This window comes from Octodon degus, unplaced genomic scaffold (genome assembly GCF_000260255.1).
Source record: "Octodon degus isolate 3935 unplaced genomic scaffold, OctDeg1.0 scaffold00033, whole genome shotgun sequence".
Taxonomy (NCBI): Eukaryota; Metazoa; Chordata; class Mammalia; order Rodentia; family Octodontidae; genus Octodon; species Octodon degus.
Window position 1 is genome coordinate 4404512 of NW_004524609.1, and position 9789 is coordinate 4414300.

At 52.7% G+C, this 9789-nt stretch overlaps 1 non-coding gene across 1 annotated transcript; it reads left to right on the forward strand.

The window, feature by feature from the left end:
* Positions 1–8568: 8568 nt before the first annotated feature.
* Positions 8569–8641, forward strand: Trnar-ccg. Its single transcript has one exon. It is a non-coding gene; the product is annotated as a tRNA-Arg (tRNA).
* The last annotated feature ends 1148 nt before the right edge of the window (positions 8642–9789 follow it).

Sequence of the window (9789 nt, forward strand, 5' to 3'; positions counted from 1 at the left end):
ATGACAGAGTTGCTGGGCGTGGGGACCTGGGCCTATTCCTCCTGCCCCAGGTGCATCCCAGGACTACAGAAATGTTGCCATCCTAAGGATTGGAACGTGGGCAGCCATGGCCTTGCAGTTTAGATGAATGTCCCCATCCTGAGATAGAAGAGACACTGCTCTAGTGTCTTGAGAGTTTATTGTCAGAGCCAGCACTAAGAGAACTACTGTGAGGGCCAGCAAGATAGCTCAGTGGACTAAGCACCTGCTTAGGGAAGCGCAGGGACTAGGGTTCAATCCCTGGCACCACATACTGCACCGGCACCACCCCTAGGTGGGCTGAGCTGGCCACTGAGACTACTCGTGGTGGTGCAGGCCTGTAATCCCAGCACTGAGGAGGCTGAAAACAGGATCATTATGAGTCAGAACTGCAGAGTGAGACCTTGTACCAAATTCATTTAGAGAGAGAGAGAACTACCATGCGCGGTCCCACCCACCTGGGAGAGAGACAGGTATATGTTCCCATTCTGCATCCTATAAACCATCCCTTGGCCTTGGGTGGGCAAGGCCTCATCCTGAGTGTGCGTAATGTAACGAGCACAGTGGGCAGGTTGTTTAGCTGTAGAGAGGTGTTTTAGACTTTCAAGATTAGACAGGTGAGGCTGGCCGGCCTCTGCTAAGAGTGATGAATCAGAAGAGGGCCCACTGTGACCGAGTTACATGGGAAAGGCAGGTGCGAGGGATTCCACTGAGTTGAGGCAACCATGTGTAGGTCCTGCGGGTAGGTGACACTGAGCCAGCATTCTGCAAGGTTGGAGGAATGTGTGAGAGTGTCATAGACATGAGAGAAACTGAGGAACCTGAGGAGGGACCTTTCATCGTGGGACAGTGAAAGGATAGGCTGGAATGTCTATGGCTGGAAATGGGGTGTCCAGTTGGGTTGTTACAGTTAGAAAACTGCCACAGATCCCTTGAGGAGGGTTGTGACAATAACATCTGCCATCACACACATTCTGGGAGGTTGGAGAGAATGTCCCCAAGTTTTACCCAATAGGAGTTGGGGCTGTGCCACACTAGGGATCAAACATGTTACCCATCTGACTCCATCGATCCCACTAGAGAACCAGGCTGAGACGTGAGGCCCTGCATCCTTTCAGGTGCATCCATTATGGCTTGTGCCTACGGTCTCACAGCCCAGTGTATATAATAGAAGGTGCCAGTGTTGACACTGTTATGTTGGTGAAGCATGGGGTGGGAGGGGTCAAGGGATGAGGTAAAAATCAGTCAGAAAACAGCCAGTCCCAACAAGAGATGAACACTTCCGGGCTAGTCCTGTTAATGTCCAAGTCTCTACCACTTCCAGGTTATTTGGAAGGGAACTGTTTGGCAGTAAGCACTGTGTGATTTTGGGGTTTGTATGACCCTAGTATTCCTTGGTCAGATAGAGAGAGCATTATGTTGTAGGTGGGTTGTGGTTGTGTAGCTGGGGATGGACTGGAAAGAACTGGGAGCAAGAGGAACATAAGGCTCAGGAGTTGAGTCACATTTGTGCGGTCTAAGGTAGATAAAGAAGAGTGGAGATTCCCAGTTGCTAGCAAGTATAGGGATGTAAAGGCTATCTCGTGTTGCACCTGAGAGTCGTCTGGGCATACAGTCCAGAGTCTGACAGTGAACAAGAGGACAGCAGAGGAAGGGATTAGGAAGCCAGATGGGGAAGCAACTGGCTTACTCTGGGCCTTCTGAACTCTTACTAGGTGGAGACGAGTAGGCCGCAGGAGTTGTGGAGACCTCTCAGGGGAGGCAGAGTTGTCTGGTGGAGTGCGGTTGTCGGGGCACCACTTGGCTCCAGTGGTATGGAGCTAGGAGGGCAGACTGGCAACTTTTATCACTGTTGGTACTGTGAGGCTGGCCAGGTGGGGGCCTGTCCATGTAGGATTTCATGCTGTAGGCTTAGAGGATTTAAGATGGATTAAGTCTCCAGGATATACAGATGGCGTTGGTTGAGTGGTCTGTATTGGTGGTGGAAGGCCACGTCCGCATGTTGCCACTGCAGGTGCTGGAGGGAGGTCAGGACAGGAATACATCCAGCGACGGGGGGAGGTGATCAGGAGCCGGGACGTTGTGAAGCAGAAGAGGCCTACCACAGGAGCTCAAATGGACTCAGGCACGTGGTGCCCTCAGAAGTGCCCGGGTCTAGCTAGAGCTAAGGGAAGCAGCCGAGGCCAAGGTGGGTGCAGCTCTAGAGCGACTTCTGTGAGGTGAGTTTTTATTATTTAGTTAGGGTTTTTATCTTTTTAAAAATATTTACTTTTTCAAGAGCAATGTAGGGGCCAGGGAAATAGTTCAGTAGAATAAGCGCTTGCCTGGCAAGCACAAGGGCCTGAGTTCAATCCCCAGTTCTGCAAAAAAACCAAAATTCCATAGACCAGCAGGAATCCACAGTACAGTTGTACAAACCATCCTGCCTACGTACACAGATATCTCGTCTCCCCGCTCCCTCTCCTGTCCTTTTCAACTCAGTAACGGCTTCCTTTGGACAGGTTCATTCCATTTTTCTGGTATCTCCGTACCCTTCAGATTTTATTTTCTCTGTCGGGTTCTCACACCAAGGAGATAATATGGTATTTGCACATGTTGGTTTGATTTATTTCACTTAAACGCAGTCTCTAGTTGCATCCATTTACCAATAAAAGCCTCAAATTTATCCTTTATAGCTGAATAATACACCACTGTGTAAAAAATACCACATCTTCTGTGAGGTGAATTGTTAAAGCCCATTTGCCTTTTCTCCTGTCCCCGAGCACTGTGGCTGGTAGAGAACGTGTGAGCGACGAGTGATGTTAGGACTCAAGGCAACCTGTTGAGTGATTTGGGAGATGAACACTGGGTGGACCGTTACCTGACTGGCTAGTCTTGGGCAGCCCAAGTCTGGGACTAATACTCTGCGTGAGGACTTTAGAGCCTACCTCTGCGGCTTCTCGAGCAGTGGGCACGGCCTCCGTTCACCCCAAGAGAGTGCAGACGAGCGTGACAAGGTGTCTGTGTCCCGTATCGAGGCACGCGTGTAAAGCCATTCTGCCAGTCCTGGCGCAGTGCTTCCCCGTGAAGCTAGTGAGCTGGGGACGTAGCGGGTGGCAAGTGAGAGACACTCTCAAACGTCTCTGAGAAGATTTAGCACGAAGCTAGCAGTTTCGAGCAAATTTGTGAGTGAGGGCCTTAGGGAAGGATGCGTGGTGACGGGTTTATGAGTGACAGGATGCCAGAGTACCCACACGGAAGCGGTTGTCTGGGTCGCTGGTAATGCTTTGTGCCGGTTGGTCTGGGAGAAGTTTGGGCCCCGGGAAGATCCGTCCCTGGGTGTTTTGGTGGTAGTCAGGTTTCTGGAGTAAGCATAATTGTTCTGGCAAATACTGGGGTGAAGGCATGGCCTTTGGAATGAGAGAGAAGGCGGGAAAGATATGGCTGTTGTGCAACCAATTTAGCTGTGTGTTGGCAGACATGATTCCCTGCACCATGGGGTCTGCTGGAGTCTGGTGTCCCCTGCAGGGGATGGTGGCCTCCTGTTTTGGGAACTGTGCTGCCTCTAAAATCTTGAGGATGCGAGGTGCGTTGGAGATGGGAGAGCCCTGAGCACTGACGAGTCCCCCTCTGCGGGATGACAACACGGGAGTGGAGAACACTGAACGTATGCTGGGAGTCCAGGTAGATGCTGATGAGTTTGCATTTGCCGAGCGTGAGCGCGCATGTAGGAGGTATGAGTGCTGCCTTTTGCGGAGACGTCCCACGTGGCGCTGGGCCTGCCTCTATCACTGTCGACCCATTAGTGATGGCATTTCCTGCCCCCTTTTGAGTGTCTGTGTTTGCTAAGCCTCTGTCTACAAACCATGTGTCCGAGGCCACAGGAGAGGAGTGCTGTTGATACGAGGAAAGGGAGCTGGAGTCACCTGTAGCAATTATGCTGAGCAAGCTCATCAGAAACGGGGCGTCGCTGGTTGAGGGGCCCACTAGGAGCAACTGCAACAGGAGGGTCTTGCATCAGTGTTAAATGAACTTGTCATAGGTGAGGAGTCCTCAAGACAGGACGTATCCTGTGAGAAACAAGCTCGTTCAGACGGCGAGGAGCTCATAGTGTAATGGACTGTCCTAAGGTGGACTTTGTTGCCTCCTAGTTAAAGAGGCTGCTGCAGCAAGGGCCTGAAGCCAGGGAGCCATGCACGTACTGTGTTGCCTAGCTGCGTTGAGACATTCTAGGGGCTGGGGAGATGGCTCAGTAGAATAAGCGCTTGCCTGGCAAGCGCAAGGGCCTGAGTTCAATCCCTAGTTCTGCCAAAAAATAAAAAATAAAAAAGAGAGACACTCTGCTTGAAACAAGGGTCCCCTTTTATGTCCTTAGACTTTCACACACTGTGACCCTGAGGAAAGGTACACAGAATGAAAAGTTGGGTTAGCTTAGGTAGAGTGAGAGCTAGGGGTTTTCAAAGTGCCTCTTGTAGTTTCTGAAAGGAGGTTCGTATAGGTGTAGTGGGGTCAAGAGGTTCAGACAAGGAGCCCTCGGTTGCCTTGCAGAGAGGCTAAGTGGGACAGGCGAAGTTAGAAAGGCAGAGACAAAAAGAGTTTGCTGAGCCAAGGAAGGAGAGGACCTGTTGTTTTGTAGTTGGGACTTGAAGATCGGACAGGAGGGTTTTGTGGCCAGTAGTGACTTATCAGGTGGTGGGAGTGAGAATAAGTTCCACATGTTTAACCTTTGGCAAAGCTATGAGCTTTGGCTGGAGAGACCCTATATCCACGTTTTGACAGGAAGTTCAGGAGAGTGGTGGTGTGCTGTACTGCCAGGGTATGGACGGGGAGCAGAGGAGGAGGTCACCTACGTACTGGAGCGGGTGCTGGGTGTGCGGCGGAGGGCTTCTAGGTGAGTGGCGAGAGCCTGGCTAAAGAAATGCGGGCGATCCCTGAACCCCTGGGGCTGTACTGTCTATGTGACCTAGAAGGATCGGGGAGAACCCGGCTCTGTCCATGTAAAAGCAAAGAGATGTTGGCAATCTAGATGCAGGGGAATTGTGAAGAAGCCATCTTTGAGGTCCAGGACCAGAAAGTGTGTTGTAGAAGGGGCAAAATGAGAGAGCACGGTACAAGGATTTGGCACCACGGTGTGAATAGGTGAAACTGAATTATTTATAACCCTGAGGTCTAGAACTGAAGGCCAGGAGCCATTGGGTTTGATTACTGCGAGGATAGGAGTACTGTCAAGCGAGTGGGGGGCTTTAGGGAAGCCACTGGCAAGGAAACACTGGATTATGGGTTTGAGTCCCTGTTGATGCTTTGGGGCTACTGGGTTTTGGGGAACACAGGGAAAGGTTGACAGGTCCCTCAGGTGGACGGAGACAAGGACAGCATGTGTGGAATGGGCAGGGCTGGAAGTGTCCCAGACTTTGGCATCCACCAGGGAAGGGGGAAGGGAAGGGTCAGGATTAAAGGCCTGTGGTAATTTAGGATGAAGGATGAAGGCTGGAGGGAGGGAGAAGGTGGAAGAAAAGCTGAGCTTTTGGAGAAGGTTCCTATCCATGAGAGATGGGGGCACTTTGGAAAGACCAGGAAATAGCAAAAAAGAAGGTCTGAAGCCAGCAAGGAACAGGTCCTGTCTGAAGTGGCTTTGTGGGTGAGCCATCACCCACCATAATAGAGATAAGGGATCAGGCACAACAGCCCAAAACTGTATGTGGCTCCTGTGTGACTTCCAGTGAGACTCAGGGCTCTGAGAGGAACATCTTATAGGGGGCTGTGGACCCTGAGCCCTGGGCCCCACTAACCCCCTCCAGCTTTGATGCCCAGCAAATCAGCAATCGATGAGTCTGGTGGTGACAGCAGATTATCCTGTGAAGGTAGGGATATGGATGATTTACCCTTTCCAACAGGGAGGGTCATCCACTTCCAACAGCCCTCAAGATTGCAGATGGGGGCGGCAAGATAGCTCAGTGGTCTAAAGTGCCTGCTTAGGTAAGCTTAGACAGGTGTAGGGGACCTTGGTTCGATCCCTGGCACCATATGCTACACCAGCCCTGCCCTCAGGGCGGACTGAGCTGGCAAAAAAAAAAAAAAAAGATTGCAGATGGGACAGGGTCATATTGGTAGCCGCCAGTTGGGGCAGGCTCATGCCCATGTCCTTTGCTGTCGCACTTGAAGCATGGTCCAGGAGGAACTCGGGGGCTGTTAGTGGCACCACCTTGTTTCGTATTTGCCTGTTTAGGCTTGTCTACTTTAGGACCCCGGAGTGCTGCTGACAGAAGCTCACGCTGACACTAGCATCTGCTTTAACAGCTGCCAGTTTGCTAGCATGGCTACTTTTTGCTGATGATCTATATTATTGAAGACATGAAAGGCCAGGGCCAGGAGCTCTGCTTGCAGTGACAGAGAGCCGAGCTCAGACTTCTTAAATGTAGCCCAAATATCTGAGGTTGACTGAGAGATAAAATGAGAGTTAACAAGTACTATGCCCTCTGTTGATTGTGGGTCAACACTGGTATATTTACTTAATGTTTCAGTGGGGAGTAAGAGAGTCGGCACAGCGTTTATCAGCTCGCTGTTTAATGAGCTTGCTGTAATTAACAAACAGGAGAAATCTCATGGAGACCTGCTATCATACAACGAATCAAAGTATTGATCTGTTGCGAGCCTCTTGGCCCTTGAAAATTCCAACTAGGACCTGTTAACGGTGCTGCAGCAACTCCAGCGGAATGGTTGGGATTAGCCTGAAATCTACTGTCAGCCTCCCTCTGGGTTGCTTTGCATAATTCCTCTCTTTGTTGGGGAGAGAGAGTAGAATTGAGAATAATATAAAGATCTTTATAACACTAATCATAGGAACTGGTAACAAACTCTAACTCTTTAATGTAGGTGTGGGGAGTTGCAGAAAAAAGCAGTCAGATGATGAGAGATTTGGGAAAGGTCAGAAAAGGTGAAAGGGATGTGAACTAGGCCCTCAGGGCCTGCCTGTTGGCCAAGGGAGCACATGAGCTGATGAGGCTGAGACAGACTGGGAGGATGCGGGGAGGGTTGCGGAGGGGGTGAAGCGCAGATATGTGACAGTGAAGGGTCGCAAGATGTTGGGGGACGGGAGTGGCTTGGACAGGATGACGGAGGGTGGGAGACCTGTAGGGGGCACAGAAATTGGGAAGATGGAGGTTGGTGAAGAGGGTGGGGGGTGAGAGGCGTGGGACCCCGTGTGCAGGGCTGGGTGGGAGGCAGGGGGGGAAGAACTTTCTGAGGCAGCTGGTGGCGGAGAGAAAGTAGAAGCTAGGGAGTGGAGAAGTTAATGAAAAATGAAGAGAATACAGAGAAGTTGAAGAAGAATATAGAGAGGGAGGCCGTGCAGTCGACTGGGAAGGCCGGGGAGATGGGGATGGGTCTTCAGCCTGAAAGGACTGAGAAGGAGGCTGGGTGTCTGGTGAGGGCTGATCACCAGGCTGGGAAGCCTGAGGGTTAGGGTAAGGCGTAGGAGGCGCAAAAGCAGGGGGATGTCGCGGCACACGCCTGCAGGAGCCAGGGGCGCACCCTGAGGGCAGTAAAGGCCTGCAGGAAAGGGCTGCCTTCCACTTGCTGTCAGGGCAGCCGAAGCTCTCCGGAGGACGCTGTCTCTGAGCCCAAGGCATTTACACTGGCCCTGAGTGCCCCGAAGGACGGGAGCCCAAGGCGCGCACAAATCGCAAGACGAGGCAGGAACGCCCGGCGCACCTGTGAGCGTCGGGGCCGGCGCTCGAGGAGGGAAGGTTCCCGCAGCAAGGGGCAGGCTGCAGGGGAGGAGCACAAGCGGCTCGCTGGCAGGGCGACCCGAAGCGAAGGGAGCATAGCCTCCCCGCGGTGGGGCCGGCCGGCTCGGCACCGCGGTCGGGGCAGCAGCGCGTGCAAGAACGAAGGCCGGAGTGACCTGGAAGGATGCGCGGAGGGCGTGGCCTTCGTGACGCGGCAGACGGTGATTGGACAGGAGGCGGGAGCCCGGGACCGGGATGCCGCAGGGAGGAGATGGTCGTAACTCCGAGGGGAGGAGGGAAGCCGAGTGTGGCAGGTGGCCTCCGGCGGCCCTACCTTGGCGGCTCCCCAAGGAGCTTGGCTGCGTTTTTATTAAGGTGGACAAAACCCATCAGGAGGCCCGGCGACCCGCGCGGGGCTCCGACGGCCGGTGGCTCCCGGAAGGACCCAGACTCTGGAAAATTAATAAGTCCGAGCTCGCCCAGGGCAATCGAAACGCAGAGGGAAGGGCAGGCTGGAAAGTGTTTTAACTCTCCAAGCAAAGTCGAGACGCCACCCAGGCGCTGGCCGCGCACACCACGCACCGAGAGCCACGCACGGTCACCTGGGGATCGTGACGCCACTGCTCGGGCCGGCGCAGGCGCACTGGCACTACGGGCCGCGGCGCTGGAATGCGCAGGCGCACTGGCGCTTCGGGCCACGGCACTGGAATGCGCAGGCGCGTGCCGTATTTGAGGGCGGTAGCTTAGCACGCGCACGCCGCCTTGCGCGAGACCTTAGTGTGCGGGGGCGGGACGGTGATGATGGCATCACGTAAGGACAGTGTGAAGCCCCGGATCCTGTGGTGACCCAGTGGCCTAATGGATAAGGCATCAGCCTCCGGAGCTGGGGATTGTGGGTTCGAGTCCCATCTGGGTCGCGCTGTAACTTTTTGAAGTAAAAGGAATTTTATGAAAGCGCAGGTTTTGAAACAATTATTTCGTTGCTCTGGAGCGATGTATTTGTAGCAGAAACAGGGAGATGAACGTGAGTTTTTAAAAAACTACTCCAAGTGAGTGCTATATCTACCCCAAGAGGTCTTTTTGTTGCGTTAGGGGATTGAGACAAGGTTTTGCTGTGCAGTTCAGGTTGGACTTGAACTCACTTTGTAGCCCAGGCTGGTCTTGAATTGTCAGCGATCCTCCTGCCTCAGCCTCCCGAATGCTGGAATTACAGGCATGCGCCACTATGCCTGGCCTTTACTTTGTTTTTAAATGACTTTCTCTCAGCTTTTTTGAAGTTTCATTGGCAAGTGATAATTGTATATATTTAAGAAGGAGCATTCACCTGGCTTAACAGGGATTTTATTTTATTTTTTTTAAGGGATTTGAAAATTTTTATTTTCTCTATACTTACTTATTTGCGGTACCAGGGATCGAACTCCGGAACACGTTTGCCAGGCAGGCGCTTATGGCCACTGAGGTACCTCCCTGGTTCATTTTTATTTATTTTGTCATTATTTTCATTTGTGTTTTTCTGTTTTGATTTATTTTGTGTTTTGTGGTGCTAGAAATGTAATCCAAGATGATGGTGATTAAAAAAAAAAAAAGCTGGGGCTGGGGAGATGGCTCAGTGGAATAAGCACTTGCCTGGCAAGTGCAAGGGCCTGAGCTCAATCCCCAGTTCCGCAATAAAATAAAATAAAATAAGAAGCCTTAGGGGGCACAGCCTGCCCGCTGGACGAAGCCACAGCCCTTTGCTGTCCCCTTTTCGCGCTGTCTTGCCACGCGCAGCTAGCTGCGCCGTCCTCTCCCGGTGGCTGTCCAGGAAAGCGGCGGCGCCGTCTCAGCCTACAGGGGCGAGAAACGTCGCTCACAGCGTCAGGGCCCAAGGCGACATGCAGTGCGGCGGGAACAAACACGTGTGACCTCAGATTACTGAGAACAGCCAGGCAAGGTGGCACGGGCGGGCTGAGGCCGGCCCGGGCTGGACGGCGAGCTCAAGGCTGCAGAGCAAGGCGCCGCCTGGAAAGAGAAGCTGAGGCCTGCAGGGCGCGGATTGTGAAGACGCGCAGGGCGCTGGCTTGAA